The following is a 26,586-nucleotide window of genomic DNA, read 5'->3' as shown; positions in this document are numbered from 1 at the left end:
TATGTTAGTAAGTGTGGCACCTTACTGTCTTTTCCCCCTCCGATCTATCTTCCTGCTCAGCATAGTGCTAGGCAGTGGAAGGCTATGAAATGTGTGAGCATTATGCAGATCCATGATCTTCATTTCTGAGCATTAATAAGCTGTCAAATAAGGGCCATCAGTATCATTTCATTAAAGAACCTGTAGTCTGACTGAAATGCATCTTTTATATTTTTATAAACCTAAAAGAAAGTACCTTGAAATTTGTTTTCTGTGGTAGTTATCTAAATAACATGAACAAGGAGATGATAAAGGCAAAAATGGGCCACACTTTATTTCCCGATAAGCTACAAAATAGTATATGTTGTTCAGAATAGAAATGTAGCTTTCACATACAAGGCTGTGCTGAGGTGACAGTGTCATGGGCCATGTCCTTAGTTGAGCAGTGTTGAATAGAGAGAGAACACGGTTAGCACCATGGTGAATATTTACTGCTCCAATACTGTGGTTTCCTTTTAGGTTTAGCTGGGGACCTCCAGTGTTTCCAGTGGCAGTACATGGAGTTGTCACCTGAACCCTAGGTTTCCTTCTTGGTGAAGTGCTGTTGGAGACATTTTGTAATCATTGTATTTTTAAGAAGATAGGAAGAAGCTTGCAGTGGTGATATACGTCTTTAATTGCATTACAGCTGAGTAAGTCTCTGAGCTCTGGGCCAGCCCCTCGTGTATGTAGTGAGTTCCAGGTTAGCCAGGACTACATAGTGACACTCCGTCTCCAAAACAAACAAACAAACAAACAAACACAGACCAAAAAAACCCAAAACATTTTCAATGAAGTACATTTTGTAGACATGGTTGAATATTTCTTGAGGGCAAACCACTGAAACAAAATAAGCTGCAGTTTGTATCTGTAGTCTTCGCCTACAGGATCACTGAAAACCATTTCCCTAGTTTCTGGGTCTTGCAGGTCTATCAAAAACCTTTTCCCCAGTTTCCTTCCCATTCTTACTTTCAGTTTTTCTCTCTACTGACCATTTGACCCTATTTTCTGAACTTTAATTTTTGAAAATTATGTTATGCATGTATGTATGCCTGATGCCTGCATAAGTTAGAAGAGAAGAAAGCATGTGTGCTTTCAGACTAGAATGTTACAAATGGTTGTTAGCTTGTTGTGTAGGTACTGGGAATTGAACCTGGGTCCTCTGCAAGAGCAACAGGTACTCTTAACTAATGAACTAACTCCCCACCCTCCATCCCCGTGCAGCTGTAAATTACCCCTCTTTTCTATTCTGCTTTATGTTACTGGCTCTCCTTAGCGCTGCTTGGCTTCATGCCTGGCACATTACCTGCAGCTGTCAGCTAAAACTTAATTCACTTCCTTATCATCTGAGTATTGTCCAGCTTCTCTAATTCCGAGGGCTCTTGTCATCTCCACCAAGGGTTAACACCACAGGAGTCCAGGAGCTTCTCCAAGACCTCCAAGAGGACTGCCATAGGTATCATTGTCACCTCTTGCCTGCTGTGTGTTGTTTCCTCTAAGTTCCATCAGGAAAAGTGTTTGAGGGTTTACCCTTCCATAGTCTTAGGGGTCCCTGTCTTAGCCACACTGGGCTCTGCCTTAGGTCAGTACCTATGTAGTCTCTTAGAATTTCCTAATACAGGAATTTCTAAGACACTTCAGGTCACAAGTATTAAAGATCTTTGTGTGTGTTTATTCGATAACTGGTAGCTGCTCAGTTGTATTGGCTTCAGGATGGGTCTGGTTAATAGAGGAGTCCACCATGTGGCTTTGTGGGGTTGACTTGTTCATCATGAATGGCCAGTGGTTCAGTCACTCACAGGTGGTTCCTAAAGTCTGAGTGACGAAGCCCTGCCTCTGTAGGAATACCTGGAAGAAGCTTCTGGGTTGTTACTCACATAAGGTGGGCAGAGTGCTCCCTCCCTCTGCCCAGCATCCTGCCATGTCTTTCACTGGGATTTTCCTCAGTTCTTCCCTTTGTAATAAACCAATAATTGTGGTCATTGATCTCTTAAGACATTTAAGCCGATGGTAGATGCACAGTAAGACATTGACTTAGCTGTGGGATTGGTGATTACCAAAGGGCATCCAAAATTGAGGAATTGGTTGTTGGGGAAAAATCTTCAAACATAGGGTGCTGGGGTGTGAGCAGAAGAAACAGGTTTTTGTTTGCTTGTTTGTTTTATTTTGTTTTTTTAACCTGGTGATACCAGTCAGGTGCATTCGAAAAACAACAGTGGTTGTATGTATAAAAGAGCATATTTGTATAAAAATGTATATTTATGTGTATATAGAGATTGGGATTCTGTTCCTGATTGGAAGATACTTGGTGTAGGTGCTTGGGGAGGTTAGTAGCAGAGATTACCAACTCACTATGCCATGCAAGTGCAAGGCAGGATGTTTTTGCCCTTTTGGGGCTTTTGTTGGCCTTTCAGCAGATTGAATTGGAGGGGGGCCAGCCACATAAGTTGGGGTAATCTTCACTATTGTTGGTGTTAGCTATATCTAAAACACCTTCATCTAACTCCTAGATTAGTGGGATTTGTTCTTTTCTGTTTGCTCTACTTAGAAGCCCAAGGACATTGCATATGCTTCCCCCACTCCCTGCAATTCTAGATTTGTATTTGTCCAAATTAACTGAGCATTATAGGCGGGGCAAGTTAATACAGGAAACTAATAATCATACCCATGCCATCCCTAGTCCCCAGAGAAAGACACTATGTGATTAGTTAGAAAACCCCTGGGTTTTAGACTCCAGGTGCTAATGCCCTTCACAGCCCACTTGGGTGCACATCCTCCAGACATTCAGCAATTGTTATGTTTTGCTGACTGAAGATCATATACAGTGCTGTTAACCAGCCTTTCTGGGAAATGTCTTCCATTCCAGTAAATAGGACACTTATACTTTGAGCCTGTTTTCTCATGCTTATTTTTAGTGAGAAGATTTGTATATTGGCTCGATTTCAAATTTTTCATAAAGAACCTGATTATTTAGAATTCAGGCCAAATGCACAGTTGTTACTGAAGAGAGGAAAGCATACATTGCTTCTGATTTATTTATGTGTTCCGAGAGAAAGAATGGAGAATTCCTGTACCAAATCATATTAATAAATTCAGCGACTGTTTGGCTGATACTTAGTGTGTACCCTTGAGAATAAGAACTAGTGGTTTGCCAAAACATTCCTCTAGTGTATTCTATAACAGCTTATTTCTTCTGTTAACCTGAATATTTACTTTTTCTGTAAGCCAAGATCTCACCTCTTCTTAACAGTGAAAATTTCTTCTGTGGGCCGTGAAGTTGTACTTTTCAAAGCATTGCTGTTAGTTAGCCCAGGCTACCACTGATGTTTCTGTGTAATTCCCATCTGTCTTTGGATTTTGTACCTACTGTCACATGTATAGAATACAGCCCATAATCATTTGAATTCTGAACACCATTATACAGCCATTTAAACCCAAGGTAAACTTATGGGATATGAGAGATTTCTCTTGCTGCCTCTTTCACTGGATTTTAGCAGTGAACTCTAAAGCTGAATGTCCATGAATGTCACTATGGTTTGTTTCTCTGAGACCAGGCATCTATACTTCCCTTTAAATATAGCCCATTTAAAGGAGCCTTGTAGTGCCAAGGACCTGCCTCAGCTTGGAAGGGGTTCTGAGGAAATCAGTCCAGGTATAAGCTGACAGCCTTGTGTTCTTCTCCTGCTGGCTCTCCAGAGCCAGCTCTCTGGATTAGGCTAAAGCCTAATCTTTAACCTATCAATTAAGTCATTTACTCCAGGTTCCCTTTTGATTATTCCACTAATCAAGCATTTTTTGACCTTGGCCCCTTGACTCCTAGGAAAAGACAAAAACATAGACACACACACACACACACACACACACACACACACACACATTATATTTTTTAAACATTGCTAATGAATTCAGAGACCTGCCTGTTCTTGTAAGCACAAACAATAAGCCAGCTAGGTGGGATCTGCTCTCAGATCACTGCTCCCACCATGCCTGGGCCTAAATTTTCTCTGTCCCAGGCTGACCTTGAACTCATGGATCTACCTGCCTTTGTATTTTTCTGACATGCTGCCTCATAGGGCAGCTGCCTTTGTTGTTCTAGGTCTGTGAAACTTTTTATAAAATTCATATTGCATCCTTATATTTTGCATAGTTGAGAAATTATGTACTTTTGAACTCATGTTTTAAGAGTTTTTTCCCACAGCCTTAAGGGCTGTTCTGAAGGTCATAGCATTTACCATTTTTCTGAGATATTACATGTACCCTCGCCTCCCAAAATTGAGCTATTGCTGATTAACATGGAGTCATTTATCTTGGCAGAGAGGACAGACATTTCCTAATAACCTTGGCAAGGAGAATATTTTCCAAAGGAGGAACATGAAGATTTTTTTTTTTTTTAAATACAAACAAGCCTCATGCCTAGCAACCATCAATACTCCTGGAGACGCACACCCTGCTGGCTCTGCTCCAGGGGTGGGAAACTATGTCACCTTGTCCCTTCCACATGGCCATGCAGGACTCAGCATTGCAGAGTGACAGTGAACTAGCCCTCTTTAAAGGAGTCTTGTGGAGTTGTCCTATCCGCTTTCTTTTACTTGAGCTTCCCTATGGGCATACTGTTGACACTTTCAGAGTTCTCCATCTACGGAAGTGTATTTTTGTACATTATATTTACCCTAGAGTGAATGAATCTTCCTGGTTCTCAGCTGCCGACCCCCAACTTCTTTTGGTGTAAGTGAGTTCAGGCCATACACACTCTGAAGCTGTAGACTCAGGGACACTGCTGCTTTGCAGAATTTACTAATGCTACATTTCAGCAAGCATGCTTTCCTCAGCAGGATTCATTCAGACACGATTCACCCTGACCTCCTGTGTCTTCCTGAGAGCATAATCTCCATGATCTTCATGCATTGCAGGAGACGCTTTTGGCTGTGTTCTTAAACCATCAGCCTTCTTCTCAGAACCAACCCTGCTAAGTCTTCAGTACCCTTCCCTTTTCCAGCAGTTCTCAACCTGTGGGTTGTAACCCATTGAGTGGTGGTGGGGTTAGGTGGAAGGATGTTGAACCACCCTTTCACAGGGGTCACCTAAGACCATCAGAAAACATACTTACAGTACAGTTCATAACAGTAGCAAAATTACAGTTATGAAGTAGCAACAAAAATAATTTGTTGGTTGAGGATAGTCACAACATGAGGAGCTATATTAAAGGGTCATAGCATAAGGATGGCTAAGAACCACTGAGTTAAACCGTAACAGTTGTGTCACCAGCTCACTTTATACATATTTAAAACTCACACTGGACAGTAAGCTCTGGGTTGCAAAGTGGATTTGTGGTTTGCGAAGTTACATTCTTCCAACTTCCATAGTACGTCTGAGTGATGATCTTTTAGCAGTTGTATCTTGTCCTATCTTGTCTCAGTGTTTTGTCCTTTAAATGCCTACATTCCTGTAAGTGTGAAGAAAGCTTTTTAAAATCTGCAACTGGACCCTGGGAATTTAAGAATCTTCCTCAATAAATAATGAGTGAGTTCTGCAGTTTTGTTTTTGTGATCATGATTTGGCCTTCATATATTTTAAAATTTTAAGATTGCGATAACTTCTTTCATGGCATAGTACTTTTAGATTTTAATATGGTACGTTCAGTTTTATAGTTCACGGCTAAAATCTATTTCACTTTCTGTTGTGATTTGTATAGTTGGCAGTTTTCATGTTTCTGCCTGCTTATAAACAGAAATGTCAGGGTGAAGTTGCTGGTTGGTAGGATAGACCTGTGGGTCTGTCCTGTGTGACTACACCAGGATAGCCCTCTCGGATCTGTCCTGTGTGACTGCACCAGGATAGCCCTCTCGGGTCTGTCCTGTGTGACTGCACCAGGATAGCCCTCTCGGGTCTGTCCTGTGTGACTGCACCAGGATAGCCCCCTCGGGTCTGTCCTGTGTGACTGCACCAGGATAGCCCTCTTGGGTCTGTCCTGTGTGACTGCACCAGGATAGTTACGATCTTTGCTGTCTCCCCCATCTGACTTAGCAGTAAGTCTAGTGATGGGCTACTGAAGGTACTTTTTTATATTTCTCTGGCTGCTAGTTTGTTTGCTTTTTGGTATATTTGGGTTTTGGTTGGTTGGTTTGGGTGATACTGTAGCTTGAACCCAGGGTTTTTTTGAATATGAAGCAGAATACCCCAGCCCAGTTTCTCCAGATGTTAAAGAAACATGCTATGACTTTCCAGTCCCTTCCTTTTCCAGCTTCTCCTATTTTTCTGTTCAGACATTTGCCCCGCCTACTTGTTTAGACGTTATACATGCAGTTGTTCATCTTCATGTTTTCAGTTGTTGCTTGTCACCCTTAGACATTTCCTGCATTGCTACAATGGAGTTTATTAGTGCTTGTAGCCTTTCTGTTATATATTGTTTACCTTTATGAATCTATACAGTATCTTTTGTTATCTACCAAAAAGTTTTATAATCTTGCCTTTCACAAGCAAGTTAGGTTAAATTGAGATCTACTTTTATACAAAAGGTAGAATGGGAATTCAGTTTCATTTCACACAGGATGAAAACAGATGTGTACAAGTACCATTATTAAATATTTCAGTTTCTGCATTAATACGACACTCTTGCTGTATAGTACATAATAGTTGTGAGACAGGACAGCTGTCCTATCCTGTCCTTGCTATGGAGGGTTGGTGTTCTTGGTCTTTTCTTGTAAGATTTATTTACAGCTTGTTGAATTTCTAAAACCAGCGATGGCTGTGATAGATAGATAGATAGATAGATAGATAGATAGATAGATAGATAGATGATAGATAATGGATAGACAGTAGACTGATAGGTGCATGGTAGATTGATAGATAGCATGTGAATATAAATACATGGGAAAGCACACATGCATGTATGGCCCCTTTCTCCATCCAGTGACATGCCTAGAAGTATTCATTAGTGACAACAGTACCTGGTATCTAGATTTTTATTTGTGAACACCATTATTGGATAAAGGAACTACTTTGGAGAAATGGGTACTATCAGGATTGGAAGGTACAGACGAAGACTTTGAAACATGTGATTTCAAGAAGTAAGAACTTAGAGGCTGGAGAGATGGCTCTGTGGTTAAGAGCACTGGCTGCTCTTTCTGAGGTCTTGAGTTCAATTCCCAGAAACCACATGGTGGTTCACAACCATCTGTAATGGGATCTGATGCCCTCTTCCAGTGTGTCTGAAGACAACTACAGTGCACTCATATACATAAAATAAGTAAATAAATCACACACACACATATCCATTTTTTTTAAGAAGTAAGAAATTGATTTAGGAATGATGGGGTTGTGTCAGGAGACCTATGGGCTGTCTTGAGGTTTTTACTGTCCAGTTCCAGGCAGATTGAGCTCCCACATAAACAATGGCAGTACTGACAGCAGTACAGTCATAGTCAAGAGTAAACCCTGGATACACGGCCAGTGTGGCCGTGAGAGCACTCGGAACCTCTGCTGAAGGCAGGCAGTGCTCATCCTTCTCCTCTCTCTGCATTCTATTCTAATTCCTTCGTTCTCTTCTGATATGGAGACACATTGTAAAGGCTTCTAGATTCTGGCTCCAGGGGTCACACTGCTCTGAACATTGCTGTTCATGTTGTTGGAGACACATTGCTTTTCATGGCTCAGGCTCCTGTATTGAAAGGTAGACAGACAAGAGAAACACATGCAAGGGTATTTAATAGAAGTTTTATGTGCCCCGGATCTTTCAGAAGAAACAAAGGCAAAGGAAATGGGCTGCAGTCGTAATAATTTAGGCCTGGTTCACTTAGCCAGCTTCTTTTTATCTTAGTGTTTTGTCTTTCTGGAGTTAGGAGCATTCCTTAAGGCACCAGGAGAACACCTCTGCAGTGACGCTCTCCTGTTTCAGGGGAAGGCCTACTGCAGCCAAAGATGCCAGATGGTCAGAGGCCCTTTTGCTTCTCCAGTCTGCACAGATGTCCTGGGACTTAATCTTTCTGGTTTAGCTTCCAGGGAATTCCAGCTTCCCGCTGGTGCCAGTTGAGCAGTGGAGTGAACGGATTCCACTCCCGTCCAAACATTTTCTTCTCTCTTCTTTTTTTTTTTTTTTTTCCTCTCTTGATAAAGCCCACTGGAATAAAATATAGTTTGCACTGTGGGGCCTGTGGTCTGTGGTCCCTGGCTTCTGTGTAATCTCTACCTCTCCTAATCATTTGCTTGCCACTCAGGAAATTAGAATATTGAGTTAAAGTTTATAGTAAAATGGGTTATCACAATTAATGTGAGATGAACTCAAGAAACACAAGTTATTGAGAGCATGCAGGCTTAGAAGTCAGAACTAGTCAAAGTCAGGGCTGCTTCTTGAAAAGTTAAAACCTCCTGCCCAGTCAAGATTGAGAGAAACTCTTGGATTGGCATTGTTTGCATTGGTCCTTTAAAAGCCTTAGAAGCTCTAATGTAGTTGGTAATTCCAGCTAGAAGTCGTGGCTCAGGTCACTGGTCTTGTTTCCTAGCTGCTAATGCTGCGTTAGATCATGTGTGGTATTTTCAGTGGATGGTGTTAAAGTGCTAGGCCGTAATCCAGTGGCTCTCTGTCTTCCTGCCTGCTGCTTTCCTCTCTCCTCTCTGTGGCATTTACCTCTTGCTGTCCCTGTTTGTGTGATTGTAGTTCATTTCCTGAGTCCTGTGTGTAGCTGAGAAGAGGTGCTGCATTTGTTTTGACGCTGCTGGGGATACAGGCTTCACTGCAGCAGTGTGTGAGGGCCTCTAACAACACCCTCCTCCTGATTCAACAACTGCTAAGATGCTCTGTCTTCTGTCTAAGACAAAGACAGGTAAATCAGAAAGTCACACACTTAATTTTTTCCATATCAAACTTAACTGTGAAAATAGGTCAGTATTTAAGGAACCCTGTATTAGCCTCCAGCCTTACCTGTTCTGAACACAGAGAAGAGTCACCTAGCAGCCCCTCATCTGGGTTCCTGTGTGCTCCTGGTTAGGACATCGGCATTATATTGCTCTGGTACACACCTACCTTGCTCTATAGCAGACAAAACTATACTGTATAGGCCGTCTTCATAAATAAGATTTTATTGGGATAAATAAACTTATGTGGTCTTTGACAGCTTTTGTACTTCAAAGGTGGCCTAGGGTAGATAAGACAGAGAACTTAATTGCCAGCAAATCATAAAATACTGTCTGACCATTACAGAGACAGTCATTTGGTTCCTCCTAAACACCACTCCACTGTGTGCCTCATCAGGTTTGTCACCAGCTTCTGCTACTGGTATTAGTGTTTTCAGAGTTTCTCAGCATCTGTGTGTACCTTCCTAGCAGACAGTTGTTCAGGGAGATAGGGTGTATTTGTATTCTGTATTGTTAGATACCAACACAGTTTTCTAGTTTTCACTCACGAGCAATGCATGAGAATTAAGTTATTTGCATCTTAAGATGTTTGTTGATCCAAACATAGCTCTCACCTCAAAGGGAGGAAGGGTTAGTTTATTTGGTGTGTCTGAAGGAGCGACTATATACTCAATATACATAAAATAAATAAATTAAAAAGAGAAATATTTATAATGGTCTAGTATTGTAGACACCTCCACTTCTAACCCAATTAATGCTGCTTGCTTCAGGAATGCTAACCTGTCCTTTGTCAAGATTGTGTGAGCAGTGTAGTCCTGATGGCTTTTCATATGCTCTTATAAAGTGTTTCTTCTTTGTTTGCAGGTCATATGTCTTTAGGGTGGATGCTGCTGTCTTAAGTCTGTGGCCATGGCACCAGAATACAGTAAGTAGCCACACCATGCTTAATGTTGCAAACTTTTGGCTTTCTGGATTTGAATATATTCCTGGGGATGGAGCCCCCAGATGCATGTGGGCAAGTGGACCATCACTTAGTTAAACCCTAACATGTATGTTTTGAGTTTCTGATTGCAGAGAGAGAAAAACAACTTAGTTTCCTCTTTTCAAAGAACATTCACTTTATTTCCTGGGGTTTGATTTTTTTTTTTAGTTTCATATACAAATACGTTGTGATAGTCATGACCTACATGTTCCCGTACACAGTGTTTATCTGCAATGGCCAGCAGAGTGGGCATCAGGGCTGGACTGTTTCACACACGCTGTCTATTCCTTGTGTTATGGGTCAGAGAACCTGAGTGCAGCTGAAGGGTGGGCCTGGTGAGCTACAGCCCCAAGCTGTAGGTCCACAACTGGTTTGCCAACTCTGGCTCCATCATCTACTCTGAGGCAATGGGGGATGCTCTCAGAAACATCCCTATGCATTCATTCTAGCTTGTGAGACCCTAGGTGGGAGACCCTGTGGCAGGGTTGCAGCAAGAGACCCCAGTGGGTGACTGCAGCTGGAGACCCTGAGACAGGTGTACCTGGATCTTCTGGCACAAGTCATCTCATACTTAGGACAGAGCTCGGGAAGCTTCTTATTCTCTCCCTGTCTGTCACTGTCTGTTGTTGTGAGGTCTGGTGTAGCTTCAGCCTGCTGGCTCCCAGCCTGAGCAAGGAAACCACACAGGGTGAAAGACAAAGTCTAGAATCCAGAACCTAGGGCAATCAGCCCTGAAGCCTGTCCCCTCTTGGGATATGCAGTGTTTGAGCCAGTCCATTTCCTTTCTGTTAAAGCCAGTTTGAGTTGGGAGCCAAGACACCCGAATGATTCACTTAATCCCCGTTTTATTTTTAGTAATCCATTAGTTTCCCCCAGGGACTGTGGGAGTAATTGCAAAGCAAGGCAAAATAATACCATTAAATTAAACTGGCGCGGTGTGGTGTTGACTGGCATTCTCTTCCCTCTCAGCGGGAGTCAGCTGAAGTGAGTTAGTATCCAAAATGTGAGGATAAAGAAGGAACTTTGAGATGCCCTCTTTTTTATTTTCACCCAGAAGCTTTTGCCTCTTACTCAGTTGGCCACAGAGGCTAGCCTTGTTCTCAGAAAAATGTGTCTGCAGGCAGCATGGAACTGTTCTGTCTTCCTAGAACACATTATACTCATGTTTTTAACACCTGTTTTTGTTTTTTAAAAGTTAATATGAGTGTTTCAGATAAAAAGATGGTGTGAGGGAGAATGTAATCCATATCCATTCTCTCTCCAGCACAGGAGAATTGTGTCAGTCATGCCAAGCAGTGCTCCCTCTCTCGGCTCCCAGGACCCACCACTCTGCTTCTGTTTTCTATTGAGATGGGTCTCCTAGATCTGAGGCTGGCCTTGACCTTGTGTATGGTTGAGGCTGGCCTTGAACCCTGGTATTCTTATCTCCACCTCCCACTGAGATCACAGCTCTGTTCTACCAGTCCTGGTTTGTGTTCATTTTAATTTCCAAAAAAGAAAAAAAGAAAAAGAAAAAAAAAAGGCAGATGCCACACACTTAGCATAAAATCACAAGGCTTACAAGAGGTACAAGGTCAATGTAAGGCGGTGGGCTTGGTCAGACACTCTGAAAGATGTGCCGGTAGCGCATCCAGTGTTGCTCTGTGAGTCTGAATCAGCATGGCGACAGCTTTTATTGTGCTTACTCTCCAAAGCTCTTTCTTTGGCTGCTCAGGTAATTATCTTTCCTGCTCTGAATCCTGCAGGTTTGCAATCTCACAGGGTACTATCACCCATGAGCTCCTTCCTTCAGTAGCCTTTACCCTGTGGTCAGGGCACAGGCTTTGGGCAAGCTTCATCTGTGCAATTTTCTGTACTGTAGCAGTAGCTGGTGGCCTACAAAGCTTCCTTCTGGGCCTTCTAAACTGACCATTTTGTCCTTCTACTGCTTTTATTTGTGGCAGTGGTTATAGAAGAGATATCTTCCCCAAGCTTACTGCAGTTCACTCTGAAACAATTACTTGTGTCACTGGGAGCCTTTTCAGGAAGCTTGGATATGCCCTACATCCTCTGTGAGCCAGTGTTGGGTCTTAGAGACCCTGTTCTTTCTTTTTGTTTATTTGTTTGTTTGTTTGCTTGTTTTTAATTTTGTGTATCAGTGTTTTGCCTACATGTATATCTGTCTACATATACCCACAGAGGCCAGAAGAGGATATCAGGTTCTCTGGGAGTTACAGCCAGTTGTGAGCCACCATTTAGGTGTCAGGAACTAAACCCTGGTCTTTTGCAAGAACAGCCAATACTCTTAACCTTCAAGGTATCTCTCCAGCCCCTATATAATAGCATTCTTGACAAAATGTAAGCCATTTAACTTGTGCATTATAAAAGCATCTCATGCTATTGGAGGGTTTCTGCCATGTTCTCAGAAGGAGTACTGCCTTCAGGGATAGGAGCAGTGCAGTTGTCTGTTTCTTCATTTAGAAACCATTGTCCTACCATCACAGAAAGACTTCTTATTCTATGGGGTCATTTTTATTTGAATGTTTAGCATTTGCTAAAAATCAAACTAAGATTTTTCTCTCCATACTTTTATCTATACAGGAAAAAAGTCAATGTCTTTTATTGAAACTAAATTTTAGACCTTTGTCTTTCATACATATGTTCTGTTGTTATTAATAGAGTGGGTTCTTAATTTTTTTTAACTATAACTACTCTCATGACCACCATGAAACCATGGACTCAGAATCATTTTGTGTGTGTGTGTGTGTGTGTGTGTGTGTGTGTGTGTGTGTACTGGCCTGTGTGTGACTGCTCACACATGCATGCATATGTAGAAGTTAGAGGTTGATTAATGTTTGGGTATCCTCTACCATTTCCCATCTTTTTTGGGTGGGAGGTTTAGACAGGATCTCTTTTCATGTAGTTCTAGTTGTCATGGAACTTTATGTGGACCAGGCTACCCTTGAACTCAAAGGGATCATCCGCCTGTCTCTGCCTTTTCAGTGCTAGTATTAAAGATGTGTACTTCATGCCTGCTCTCATCTTATGTTTTGAGCTGGGGTCTCTTATTAAATCTGGAACTTGCCATTTCAATTAGATTTCCTGACCCAGCAAGCCCCCAGGATCATTACTGTCATACTTGGTTTAGATGAGTCTAGGATCTGAACTCAGACAGTATACATAGCAAGCACCTTATCCATTGAACCATCTTCACAATTGCAGATCCAGAAAGTTGCTTTTCAGCCAAATGTGCTATAATGCACCCACCTACAATCTGCAAGCTGAGGCAGGAGAATCACATACTCAAAGCCAGCCTTACCTACATAATGAGGTGCTGTTCCTGAGAAATAAACAGTTGCCTGTTTAGATTTGCAGTACAGTGTGGTGATACTCAATCCATGACACCTGTAAGAAAGTACACTAAATCTTGAACATTTGCTGGCAACATAATATTTTCAGTATGTTGTAGGCAGAACATGGTAGAACACACATTTAATCTCAGCCCTTTGGAAGGCAGAGGCAGATGGATTTTGAAGCTAGCTAAGTTACATAGTGAGTTCCAGGTCAGCCAAGGTTACCTGGTAAGATACTGTCTCAAATAAACACATATACAATCTCATACACATATGTGTACATGTAAAATTAAGAGGTTATTTTTGATGTTTGAGCCATGGAATTTAAGTCCTAAGCCTGTAATAAGCCTTATGTCTATTTCCTTGTTTAAATGATTTTGGCATCGTTTGATTTTCAAGCTTAGCCCACTGAAATCTCTACTGCAGGCAGTTAGTTCACTGCTAGCACTCTGTTTCTTGTAGAATTGTGTCTTCTGTTAACCTGAGGGGGGACTTGTTGACTTGGATTGTCTTCTCTCCTCAGAATGACATGGTGCTTTTGTGGGCTGGACAGTGGGCTGAGGAGCTTCTTCAGGGACTTAGATCTGTAATTAGGCCCTGCTCTCTGCACCGGAAATTGTTGGCCACCGCCTAGTGAGTTTGGGAAAGTAATACATGAATCATCTACACAGGCACAGACCATGCAGAATGTTTTTTATCTCTGTTCTGAGGCTTAGGTAATTAGAAAAGGAGACTTGGTCTGACCTTGAAGAATTAGGACAGGTTGACTGTGTGTGGGCGAAAAGCAGAGGGATGTTCAGGCTTGTAGAGGTTTTAGTTTCCAGGTCTTTTCTAGAAGGCTGAACCAGCTTGCACCTTTCTAAGTGAGCAAGGTGTGACCTGTTGCTGGCCCTCCCACTGCATTCAGTGCCCACAGTTGCCCTTTTGAAGGGAACTACCAGGGCTGAGTGTGGCCTGACCCTCATGGGACTCCTGAGGCTGCAGCAAACCTGGGCACTACTGTGTCTGCTTGCTTCCTTCTGACTCCCACCCCTAGTCATTCATAGTTAGAACAGAACCTTGGTATTTTTTCTTTCTTAGAGTGATGCTCCCAGTGACTTACTGGGAACAAAATGGGTGAAAGTCATGGTTCATTACATAAAGTTAAATCTTTATTTTCCTAATAATATTGGTATATTTTAATTTATATATTAAAAACGTAAAATACTTTTTCACATTTTAATTTCATTTATAGCAAGTTTAAAATAATCATTGAAAGTTGAAGATATTTGTAAGTCACTCAGAGAAGGAGGTGGATAACAGTTCTCTGAGGCAGAAAGAGAGTCTTTTTGTGAGTTTTTCCCAGCTCTCCTTATCTGTCCAAGAGCATGAAGGCATATCTGTTCAGTAGCAAAAAGACCCCTCTCACCTGTAACATGAGTTGACTCTCTAGTGTGGGCATATTTTTATTTTTCCTCTGGTATATATATTGGTGGGGGTTTGGAGAGAACTGTGTTTTGTCAGGAAGTAGAAGAGAGCTCTAATGTGCCCCGTGACTTGTAAATGGATTCAATGCTTGGTCTGTGGCTGTATTGAGTGCATGTGAACTGGGCTTGTTATCTTTGTCAGTCGGGGCTGCTGTGTGTGTGTGTGTGTGTGTGTGTGTGTGTGTGTGTGTGTGTGTGTGTCTGTGTCTGTGTGTCTGTGTGTCTGTGTGTGTGAGTGTATGTCAGTCATTCTGTCTTTCTGTCTGTCTGTGAGGCACCACCACATGAACAGGCTCCTAACGAGAGAGGCTTGTAACTTTGGAGAAGTTGCTCTGTTTCTGTAATAACAGCAAAGAAAAGACAGATTTTTTGAGAACCTGTGTGTGGCTGCAATCGAGGGGTGAGCATGTGTCTGCACACCTCTGGTATTTTGAAGTTTATCTCTGCACTCCATTCTGAGAAATACCCTCTCTCCTGTGCTTCCTTCCATTGTGTAATAGGAGAACTTAAGAGAGCTATATTATGAAGAATGTGAAGGAATATACACTCTGGTTATCCCACTGCATTCCGTCATGCTGCGTATACAGCTTTTTAGATTATTACTGTCTGGATTTCAGATATCTGCTATGATAGGAAAGTATCCTTTGACATTCTTCACAGATGCTGAATGTGCCTTGAATGCCACAGTCCTCTCTCAGTGTGCTGCTTCTAAGTGTGAGCTCCACAGAGGTGCTCACCTCCACGGAGGTGCTCACCTTGAGCTCCTGTCCTAGAGACACTGCAGCATAAACAGCAGATGGAGCATTGTCCCCTGTTTTCCCAGTAAGGAATGCAAGCTGCCCCAGGGGAGCTTTGCCCTTTGTGGTGTCTCCATTGAGCCGCTCACAGAAAACATCTTTTAATTTCAATTCAAATGTTATTTAAAAATTGTAATTGAGCCTGGCTTGGTGATATACGCCTACAACCCCAGGGCTTGGAAGGCTGAGGCAGGAGGACAGCAGTCTGGCTATCTCCAAGTAAGTGATAAACTCCTAGCTGTATCTTTGCTGTCTGTTGTCCTCTTGAGTGGCTTTGTGGCACATAGGGAGGCTATATGACCAGTATGGTGGTTCTAAGTTCTTGTGTGCATGGATGACTTTATGGTACAACATTCAACAGATTATTTCAGTTAACTCCTTCCTCTCAGTCAGGATGGTAGTGACCTAGAGGACCCAGCCGCGCTGCTTGTTTGCTGCTTGGATTCTTGAATTCCAGGAGTCTTAGAGTCAGTGGGCTACGACTTGCATGCAGTTGCTGTTCCTGTACTGACACACCATCAGCAGGCTGGTGTGGGGATGCACTTTTGATGTAGACTGTCTTCAGTGAATCTGTTAGTCCTCAATCTTGTTTCTTCACCTGGGACTGTTTCTGTCGCTGGAGCAGGAAGGAAGATTGCAAGTAAGTGTCCACATAAAGGGTTTGCCTCGTGACAGCGGAAGCCTGCCAGTTCTTCTCCAGCTGCTCACATGGCCACCCTGTTTTCTGATCAGGGTCTGAGGGTGGTGTTTGAGCTGCAGCTAACTTGTCAACGTCTGGTCAGTTTCCACAGTTGCTTCTCAGTTAACACAGAGTTTGACTAAGTGGCTGATGTACTAGACATAAGGCTGCCTTTAAACTATTCTAACTTCCTGTCGGAATACTCTCGTTTTTGTTAATTCTGCAAGGAAACTATGAAACCAGTTGAACTTATTAAAAATAAAAGAATCTTCCTTAATTTTCTACTGGGAGTTCTGCATGTTTCTAGCGAACAAGGAATGATTTTCTCTAAGTCTAAAGACAAGACGAAGAACTGTCTAGTTTTCCCTATGGGACAGTTTACCACTATCTGTACTGTTTGCTCTTTGGTCCCCCATGAACTAGTGGAGTTAAGATTTTGTTCTGAATACTTAATGTATTCTTTAATTCTTGGTCTCCTCTAGAGGTGGAAACACAGCTTAGAATAACTGCAGCAGGAATAATTCTTCGGCACCGTCACGGGATACCTGTCTTCAGAAAGCAGTTCATCCCATGAAGTTTAGTGGGCAGCAGACTGAAGCTCTGTCTGTCTAACCTCATATGCCCAGTTCCTTTGGAGCTATGTGCTGCTTTTGCAGGGTCTGCAGACAGCAACCTCCCACCTTTCCTGATGCTCCTCCCTTGAGGCAGGTGTGGTTGGGAGAAGCTTGCATATGTGTCTTCTGGTATTTATGCAGAAGAGTATTTATACCAACATCTTTATATTTCAGAATGGGGTGGAGAGGAGGGATGGGGTATGAGATGGGGAATGAAAACTTTGTTCTCTTCAGAACCAAGGCTCTTTCTCTTTAGACCTTTGGTCCCAGTCTTAGTTAGGGTTTTACTACTGTGAAGAGACACCATGACCAAGGCAACTCTTAAGAAGGACATTTAATTGGGGCTGGCTTACAGGTTTAGGGTTTCAGTCTCTTATCATCAAGGCAAGAGGCATGGCTGTGTTTAGGCAGGCACGGTGCTAAAGAAGGTACTGAGTGTTCTGCATCTTCATCTGAAGGCTCCCACGAGATTAGGATGATCTCATTGCCCACCCCCACAATGACAAACTTCCTCCAACAAGACCACACCTCTTACCAGTGCCATTTCCCTGGGCCAATCATGTTCAGTCCACCTTGGTCCCATCTAGTTTTTCTGAGGTTTCCTTACACAGGAATGTGGATGCTTCAGTTTTGTTAAACCTGGTGACTTGGCTTTTGAGTGTTCTTGTGTGTTGGCAGAAGATCTGGAGTGTGTCCCCTGACCTTCACTGTCGCAGCAGAAGGCCTTGCATCAGTGGATCTGTGGGTCGGGTCACTGGTGGGGTCCCTTTGCCACCGTTGCTTCTCCTTGAAACCTCCCCTTTCCCGGAACCAAGTCTTTTTCCATGGGAGGTTCTCATTTCTCAGATGCTTACTTTTCTTTCCCTACTACCCCCTTCTTTCATTCCTTCTTCTCTCCCTCCTTCCTTCTCTTATCCTTCCTAGCTCACAGCTCTACTAGTTGTTCCGACAGCCACCCCAGGCTTCTGGACCTCTCTGGATCATTTTGATGTTTTATTTATTGTCATCATCTCTGTCCAGATTCACTGGATTGAGATAGGTCAGCCACTGACATTTGATAGTTTTAGTCACAAATTAACCAGTTGAGAGGTTTCTGTGCAGTGACTCATAAAGGTCACCAAACACATTGTCCTAATCTCCTAGTTTAAATGGACCATCTGTTGAGGCATGAGTGATGGTTCTTTTCTGTGAAAACCAGTGTACCCAGTTAAATGGCAGCCCAGAGTGGCCACGTGGCTAACTAGCTTGGACTCTTAGCTGACCCCTCCCCCCCAGGAGTTTTTTTGTGTCCTTTGACCTCAGCCATGAAAGTTGTGTTTCGATTGTGGGTGCCAAGGGTCACACTTGCTGGAGACTATTAGATAAAATGGAAAGTGAGACTGGAAATAGGAAGAAAATGAGGCTGCTTGTGACAGCCAAGCGGGTAAGCCTGATGTGCGCACCTGCTGGTTCTGTGGTCCTCCAGAAGGTCTGCACTCAAGGTCTAAGCCACAGAGCTTAGGTGGCTTGCCAAGAGCATCTGACATGTGCATTTTATTTTGCATTCAGACTTTCTAGTGAATTCTGCAGAGTCAAAGGATGTAGTCTTCAGTATATAGGCACTATACACTTCTATATAAGACCAGAGACCATTGGTAAGTATCTGCATCTGACTCTTTAAGCTGCTTGTTGGGCTCTTGGAGGGAAGTCATGTTAGGCTCCTGTGTATAAGCACACCATAGCATCAATAATAGTGTCAGGCCTTGGGGCCTCCCCTTGATCTGGATCCCAAGTTGGGCTGGTCACTGGACCTCCTTCCCCCCAGTTTCTTCTCCATTTTGTCCCTGCAGTTCTTTTAGACAGGAACAATTCTGCATCAGAGTTTTTGACTGTGGGATGGCAACCCCATTCCTCCACTTGATGTCCTGTCTTTCTACTGGAGGTAGACTCTACAAGTTCCTTCTCCCCAATGTAGGGCATTTCATCTAAGGTCTCTCCCTTTGAGTCCTGAGTCTCTCTCATCTCCCAGGTCTCTAGTACATTCTAGAAGGTTCCTCCCCCGGCCCCCCACATCCTACCTCCTGAGGTTGCCTGTTTCCATTCTTTCTGCTGACCCTCAGGGCTTCACTCCTGTTTCCCCTCCCCCCAATACCTGATCATGTTCCCCTTTTCCCCTCCCTGTGCCCCACTCCCATGGACATTGGTTCAGTTACCTCCTTGGGAAGAGTTCTTGACTTGTCTGGGGTGAGTCTCCTCCTGGTTCCTGGGAGCCCTGCTGTGTAGAAAGGCTGCTGATTGTCTCAGCCAGTGTTCTAGCGGTTTCTCTTGCACTCAGAATTCCATGGGAGACTCCGTTACTTCATTGCTCCAGATGAATGCTTTGGAGTTGCTCTTGATTTGATTCAGGAAACCCTAGCTAGTCAGTAGCATGTCTTAAATGTTCTCTCTCTGCTAATACCCAGTATTAGTTCCTATCTAGCTGAGACACATGTCAAGCAGGGCTTGGAACCCAACCACTCCCATGTGATGAAACCTCTGTATAGAACTAGGGTCTTGTCTTGCTTTATTGCCTGGGTGTCCTTAAAGTCCTGGGCTCAAAGGACCCGTCTGTCTCAGCTTCCTTAAGAGCTGGGACTGTGTGCCTGGTTTTCTTTTTCTTTTTTATTAATGGTACCAGGCATCCAGCCCAAGACAGTATACCTGCTAAGCAAAACTGCTCTGCCTTTGAGCTGCATCTCCAGGCCCCCTTACTCTTAAAGTTTAAGTCCATTTTCAAAGTCTCCAGGTTTCTCATAGTGTGATACCCATCTGTCTCTTACCCTATGTCACAGTCTCCCTCTTTTTCCAGCCGTAATAGCTTACTTTACCTCAGACATACTGTTTGCTCATCATGTGTTGGGGTTTCTGCTCATTTTCTAGTCAGCCCAGCTTTTCTCCCTCTGTGGCCAGCTGTACTTTTTACCAAGGTGCTGGGGATCAACTCTTCCTGCTGTGGAGTTATCCAGTGCTTTGCTTCATCCTGCCATCTTCCTAGTAGATGCCAGTAGCATACTCCTGCTCTCAGTTTGTGACCGTGGATGTCCTTGGATACTGCCAAGAGTGAAGGCAACCGCAGGTAAAACCCACTCTTCTAAATATTGAAATGTTTTCTTTAGTTCAAAAATGAAGTCAGAAATCTTTTTTGTTTTCTGTTTTATTTTTGTAAGTGGAATATAACATTTTAAGGCTATTATAAAATTTGTTCGACTTACACCAGTACTAAGTTATCAGAGTCTATTTTCACCTTACATGTTTCTGTAATTCCATATAAAGCTTTGCGTTAGAAACCTTAAAATATTCTGAAGGGATTTGTTCTTTCAGTGCGTCTGTATTTTCCGCCTTCTCTCATCACCATGGAGCTAAACCCTGAGACAGACATCTCAGGTTAAAAACAGGAATGACTGAACCGGAAAATGTTTTTATTCATGTTCTTTTTCCTCTCTTCTGTTCTTCCTTAACCCTTTGTCAACCGAATGGGATATTGCTTTTAATGTGGGACTCATGGTAGGGAGGGCATACTTTCTAGAACATGCTCCCCTGGAAAATTAGCAACAACAGTGTAATTTGGGCAGATAGATGAGTGAACACTGAGGTGAGGGAAGACATAGGAGAAATGCTCGGGGAAGGGAACATGCACCTCCTAGAGCCTGTGAGTTGCTCAGAGTGGACGACAGTGCATGCAAGCTGAGTCCTCATGTGGCAGTGTTTGATTCTTTGAATAAGCTGAATCCTTGCTAGATCCTTTCCTCCCTCTTCTCAGTGCTGGGGACAGAGAGGCTAGGCCAGGACTCTACCCTTGAGTGTCACTCTTAGCTCCAGCCACATGCTCCTGGGAGACACTATGAAACCAAGTGCCTGGAGAGCTCCAAGATACCACAGTTTAGAAATGGGCCTCATCAGGGCCTGGGGACTCACTGGTACAGAGCTTGTGCAAAGCATAGGCATGGCTGTGGTCCGTTGCCAGCATGCCAGGCTCAGCACCAGCACCAGTGGCACCTCTGGGAAACACTGGCAGTGCTGACCTACTGTGAGGTGGCTGGAGCCACACAGGTGAACACCCCTGTGGCTGATTGGCTTGTGAAGATCTGGGTTTTAAATCTCAATATTCTAATCTTCACTATTTAATTTTGAAGAATCTTAAATGCATGCAAACTGGCAGTAGATGTCCATCTTTCCATTTTCTGCTTAATTACAACTTTTTACAGAGGAGGGCATAGCCTACGATGAATAGTGTCCAGGCATTTGCTATAGTGCATACTGCTTAAAGAACTCACCCCTCACTCCCTGCCCCTAACTCCACAGTGGTGCTGGATTCTCCCAGGGAGAAAAAAAAATTAAAAAAAAAAACAACTCATTTTAAAATTGTAGCAAAAATTTAAGAATTCATGATTTTATCATGTATGGTAGCAATAAGATTTTAGGGATGTCAGTTTGAGATACTGTGCCCTTTATTATCTGATAAATAAGCACAACACAGTGAGAACATTTGAAACTAGTATCCAGTTCTTAATTCACCACTGGAGTGTTTGGGGCTGGATTCATCATTATAAACAGTAGGAAAACTTAACTGCATTTGCTTCCTAACCAAATGTTAACTTTAAATTTTCCAGAAACATGTTTTCTAATGATTGAAAACCTAAGGCGCCTTCTTCCACATAGAGTGGGGGTGTTCCCAGAGACTGAACCTGCCTGATTGGAGAAGGGTTGGCTTCACCCCTCTCAACCACGCTGTACTTTTCCTTGGATAATTTTTGAAATGTAGGCAGAGACCTTTTTATTAATATACAAGCTTATGCTTCTTATAAACATTTTTGTGCATTTTAGTAGACTTACTACTGTGGGAATAAGATTTTGAGGTGTACCTTTTCTTTGGTTTTTATCGTTTATATATACTCATCTGTTTTGTTTTACTTACAAACTATTTAAGCATCAAAATATTATTTAGTTACAAGCAAGTGTTTGTAAGTGAAAACCAGAGTTATGTGTTGGGTGCCTTTGCCCTATCCGTTAAGAGTGCAGTGGCAAGCCAGGCCAGCAGCTCAAGCCTTCTCGGAAGGCAACACTCTCAGGCTGACACAGGCATCTGGTAATGCTTCCAGGGATCCTGTAGCTTTGTGTTTAATTCCTGGGTGTGTTTGTCATGCTGGCTTGTTGTTCTTTTATCCATCCTGTACTCCAAGAGAAAGAAGGGGAAAGCAAGCCCTGAGCTTGCCTGGCCTTTCCATGGGAGCTCAAGTGTGCCAAGAAGTGGACTTGAAGAAGTTGCAGACTTCTACTTAGCTCTCATTCCTCAGCCCAGGAGACTCTAGACTAGCCGCTGGGAGCAGGAGTGATTTAGAGACTGATTTGTTCTCTAGGGCTAGGTTAGTGTTCCTCACATTTGCCAGCACAAATGAGTGATCTGTGGTGAAAAGCTGAGAGGGAGAGCCTCCGGTAGAGAGCAGCCTGCCTTGCCTTAGGGCCTAAGGACACTGTGTACCATTGCAGTTAGAGGGCCTGGGCCTTTGCATTCCCTTGGTTCTTGGTTTCCTAGAATAAATTATGGAGCATGTTTTGGAGACTCTTCTTTTAGACACCTTTCTTTAGCCAGACTGTCATTTTCCAGGTGACTCAGATATTAGGGTAAGAAACACTCTGCTTTAGAGTCTTACTTACTGCTAATTATATCGTGGGGAAAAATGAGAACTTGGTCATGCTTAATTTGAAAACTGAAACATATTTGGTGATATTTTTATTTGGTTTGGTTTTTTTGTTTGGTTTGGTGTTTTTTTTTTTTTTTTTCCCAAGACAGGGTTTCTCTGTGTAGTCTTGGTCCTGGAATTCACTTTATAGGGCAGGCTGGCCCCAAACTCATAGAGATCCAACTGTCTCTGCCTCTCTGCCTCTCTGCCTCTCTGCCTCTCTGCCTCTCTGCCTCTCTGCCTCTCTGCCTCTCTGCCTCTCTGCCTCTCTGCCTCTCTGCCTCTCTGCCTCTCTGCCTCTCTGCCTCTCTGCCTCTCTGCCTCTCTGCCTCTCTCCCCCCCTCTGCCCCCCTCTGCCCCCCTCTACCCCTCTGTGCCTCTGCCTCTGTAGTGCTGGGATTGAAGGCATGGGCTGCCCCTGCCCAGCTTAAATTTATATTTTTTTAAAATATTTTTTTTGTTGTTATGTAGAAGTTTTATTTGTTCTTATTGATAATGAAACTCTAGGAAGATGATTCGTTTCCACATGTATCAGCAGACAGCAGCACAGGTGAACTGGCTCATGGGTGAGTTGGCAGTCAGCTTACAGGTAACTCTGGTGATGTGGTTCTGCAGGACCATATCATTTGAGGAGTTGCTTCAGTGCCTCATTGTTCTTAACCCTTTGCAACCGTGTATGGAGTTAACTTCCTTTCATGCTCAGAGGAACTTTGTTTTTTTTGTTTGTTTGTTTTTTTTTTGTTTTGTTTTTTGTTTTTTTAACTTATTGTTGCTCTCTTTCTAAACTGTAATGCCATATGAGGGTGGGGACGTTTGACATCCTCTTTCAGTTTTGAAGCCCTATGGGGAGAATAAAAACACGACAATATTTATTAAATTATGGTAGTGTAACTAGTGTTAGGTACCTTTTCTTTTTATGTCTACTGTGTACCTTGATTTCATGTATTACTTGGCACCAGATGCCATGTTTAAAGACAGAACTTGAGACCCAGTAGTACTGTCTCTTGTCTTTTTGTTTTAATATAATTTTATTAAATATTTAATTTTTAGTCTTTTTTTACTTACATATCTAGAAAGCAGTGTGCTGCATCTTGTGGTTTTGTTTGTTTTATTATAAACTGAGCTTCTATTAGCAGGATTTTTCTGTCTTTATTTCAGACTATCCTTGACTTCACTACATGGGTGAGGCTGTATTTGAAGGCACAGGGGTTCTTGCTCTGGTCTCCTTAGGTTTGGGACTGCTGGTGTCTTCTACCTTACTGTCTTAGCCATGAATCTTTGACCATGACCTCCTTTCTTGTGTATCTTCCTATGACTGAGATTTCACACATTGTTTCCACTTTGTACTCTGCTGTTCTGTCCAGTGCTGTGCCCTGTGCCCTGAGCCCCGACTCACCCTCCTCTGCTGTCACTCATGATGAAGTCATTCATGGTTTTTTTTTCAGTCTCAGTCGCTTGTCCTGACATCCTTACTTAGTTGGTTTTACTAAGTTGTTTTTTGTTACCCCCTTGTCACGGGCCTGCTCTTCTCCCCAGTGTGGTTCATACAGTACATGTTAGGCCAGCATTTTAACAATGAAGACGCCTCCCCCAGACTCTAGTGCCAGCGATCCATGCTGGGTGGCTTCTTCAGTTGCTCTTTCCCTTAATTTTTGAGACAGGGTCTCTCAATGAGCTCAGAGCTCAATGATTGGCCATACTAAACATCCAGTGAACTCAGTGATCTGCTTTCTCAGTGTTACGGTTATAGCTGAGTGTCACCATACCTGGCTGTTACTTGGGTGCCAAGCATCTAAACTCAGGTCCTCATGTTTGCACAGTAACTACTTTACCCACTAAGTAAAAACTCAGTACAAACTCTTCCTCATTCTCATTGACACACAGTAAGCATACAGTAAATACTAATTCCTGTGTATCAGTTCATCTCATCCTTCTCCCCACTAAGTGGTACAGATCAAACCCAGGACCTTATAAATACAACCCATGTACCTTGCCATGATGCCACCTCCACTCCCAGCGCATGATCTTTATCTTTACATAAAAGTTTGACATTTGTCTCAGTTATTTTTTTATTGCTGTGAAGAAACACAATGACTATGACAACTTTTACAAAAGAAAGCATTTAATTGGGGCCTTCCTTACATTTTCAGAGTGCATTCCAGTATCTGAGAGCTACATCCTGATCCACAGATATCAGACAGAGAGAGACTGGGCCTGGCATGGGCTCCCAAGGCCCCAAAGCCTACCCTCAGTGACATACTTTCTCTAAGAAGGTCACACCTCCCAGTCCTTCTAATCCTTTCAAAGAGCTCTGCTCCCTGGCAACCGAGCCTTCAAACATGAGCCTGTGGGGCCCATTCGTGTTCAAACCAACACAAGGCTGGAGGTGTAGCTCAGAAGTAGAGTACTTGTCATGCAGAAGATCCTAGGTTCTATTTCATAAAGAACTACCATGTATCTTTGTTCTCTGTAACCCAAACATACTCTTCTTTAATAAATGTTAAATGAGTTATTATGAATGTTTTGTTCTCTCTTGAGCTTGTTGTCAGCTCTTACTTCTGGCAGTTTTTTCCTGCTTTTATTCTTTCTCTACTCACTTAAGAATCAAGAATCACTTGATTCTTAAGTAGGCAGAAGTTACTTTGTAGGAATAATGAACCCCTTCTCCTACTGTGATCTTGGGGTAGTGATTTTTGTCTTTCGCTCTTTGTACCATGTTCTCTGTGTCCCAAGGAAGAGCACTTGGCTTTGACTTACTCTATTACTCGGTGGTAAGAAGTGTCAGTTCTTTTGTCCAAATGTTATTTTATTTTGAATTTCTGTTTACAGGGTTCAGTTTGACCTGGCATTTTTCATTTTTCTATTCTTTTTCTCTTTTTGAATCCTGTTGTCTTATATGATTAACTGGTGAATGTTATTCTTGTTTGACTTCCCATCTTTCTTGACCTTGGAGATCTACTCAAATTGGAGTATTTTTTTCAACTATTTATATATATAAGCTTTCTAAATCTACTTTTGGGAAGGGAGTTAGTGTTTTACTGAAATGTCTTTAGCTAATTTGGTAATCAAGCCAAACTTCACTGAGTTTCCAAAAAGTTCTGCTCCAAGTGTAATCTACCCTTCCACTGAAGAAGCACCGTGGAGTCCAGTTGACTCTTTCACGAGTGAATGTGGCCGGCTTCCTAGAGTGGAGCCACTTCCTTTGCTGTCTGGCAAATTCTTTATCTTTGTAAAGAAGTGCCCACAGGACAGAGGCTTGCTCTTCCTTTATAGTGGGCATGTTTTCATGGTTTCCTTACTGAGCTCTCAGTGCTTCTAATAACACACAGAGCATATGTAATTTCCTGCATGCTATGTCCAGTGCAGTTATGCTTCTCTGGAAAACTTCTTCATAACAAAATATTTATAAAGAAGGAAACATTTTCCTTTCAAAATCAACCTTCTACTCCCTCTCATCTCTGCAGTCTTCTCAGCTTCTCATAAGTGCTCTGTGTCCTCCTGCATAATCGTGTTTATAGAGTAGAACACAGCCATTTAAGGTTAACAGTGTGTCTTAAAGTCTGTCCTGTTACCAGATACCACATACTGCAATAAAATGGGGAGAAATGCCATTTTGAATGTATTAACCTTAAAGAAAATTATTAAAATATTAATTCAAGGAAGAAATCAGCAGCAGGACTGATGTGAATGAAGTTAAGAGATCACTGGGTCTGCAGTGTGCCAGCAGCGGTGCATTAGAAAAGGCAAGCTCCGTAATCACTGTCACAACAACACAATACTGTAACAAACATAGCAAAGAGCATGCAGTGGCTTTATGCTTTGATTTACATTTTGAGATAAGGTCTTCCTATGTAACCTAGGCTGTCCTCCTCCTGTTGATCCTCCCCAGTGCTGTGATTACAGATGTGCCACTAGTTTAAGGCACAGTGCCTTTATGAATTAAGCTTTTTAAAGCTTGTTTAGGAAATAAGAGTTACTATATATTACTGAAGGGAAACTTCAACATTTAAAAGAACCCAGTGCTCCCTAAATTAATTTTTAAAAATGCATGCAATTAAAAGATAAAATGCTACAACCAAGAGAATTTTCCAAGAAACATGACCAAATGATTCTCAAATTAATTGAAGGTGCTGATGGGGTCAGTAGGAG

The 26,586-nt window shown here is 42.6% G+C and overlaps 1 protein-coding gene and 1 long non-coding RNA gene across 5 annotated transcripts in view; both read left to right on the top strand.

The window, feature by feature from the left end:
- The window catches only part of Sipa1l1 (signal induced proliferation associated 1 like 1), a 265,544-nt gene that overhangs the window by 124,144 nt on the left and 114,814 nt on the right, over positions 1–26,586 (top strand). For all 4 annotated transcript variants that reach the window (XM_076921784.1, XM_076921780.1, XM_076921782.1 and 1 more), the window contains one exon: positions 9,733–9,793. The gene's annotated coding sequence lies outside the window, so the exon portion shown is untranslated. The remainder of the gene's footprint in view (positions 1–9,732; positions 9,794–26,586) is intronic.
- On the top strand, positions 15,149–16,401 carry LOC143436639 (uncharacterized). Its single transcript, XR_013106521.1, has 2 exons — positions 15,149–15,285; positions 15,835–16,401. It is a non-coding gene; the product is annotated as an uncharacterized LOC143436639 (long non-coding RNA).

This window comes from Arvicanthis niloticus, chromosome 23, assembly GCF_011762505.2.
Source record: "Arvicanthis niloticus isolate mArvNil1 chromosome 23, mArvNil1.pat.X, whole genome shotgun sequence".
Taxonomy (NCBI): domain Eukaryota; kingdom Metazoa; phylum Chordata; class Mammalia; order Rodentia; family Muridae; genus Arvicanthis; species Arvicanthis niloticus.
The sequence above is the reverse complement of the archived record's forward strand: the minus strand, read 5'-3'. Positions and strand labels throughout refer to the sequence as shown.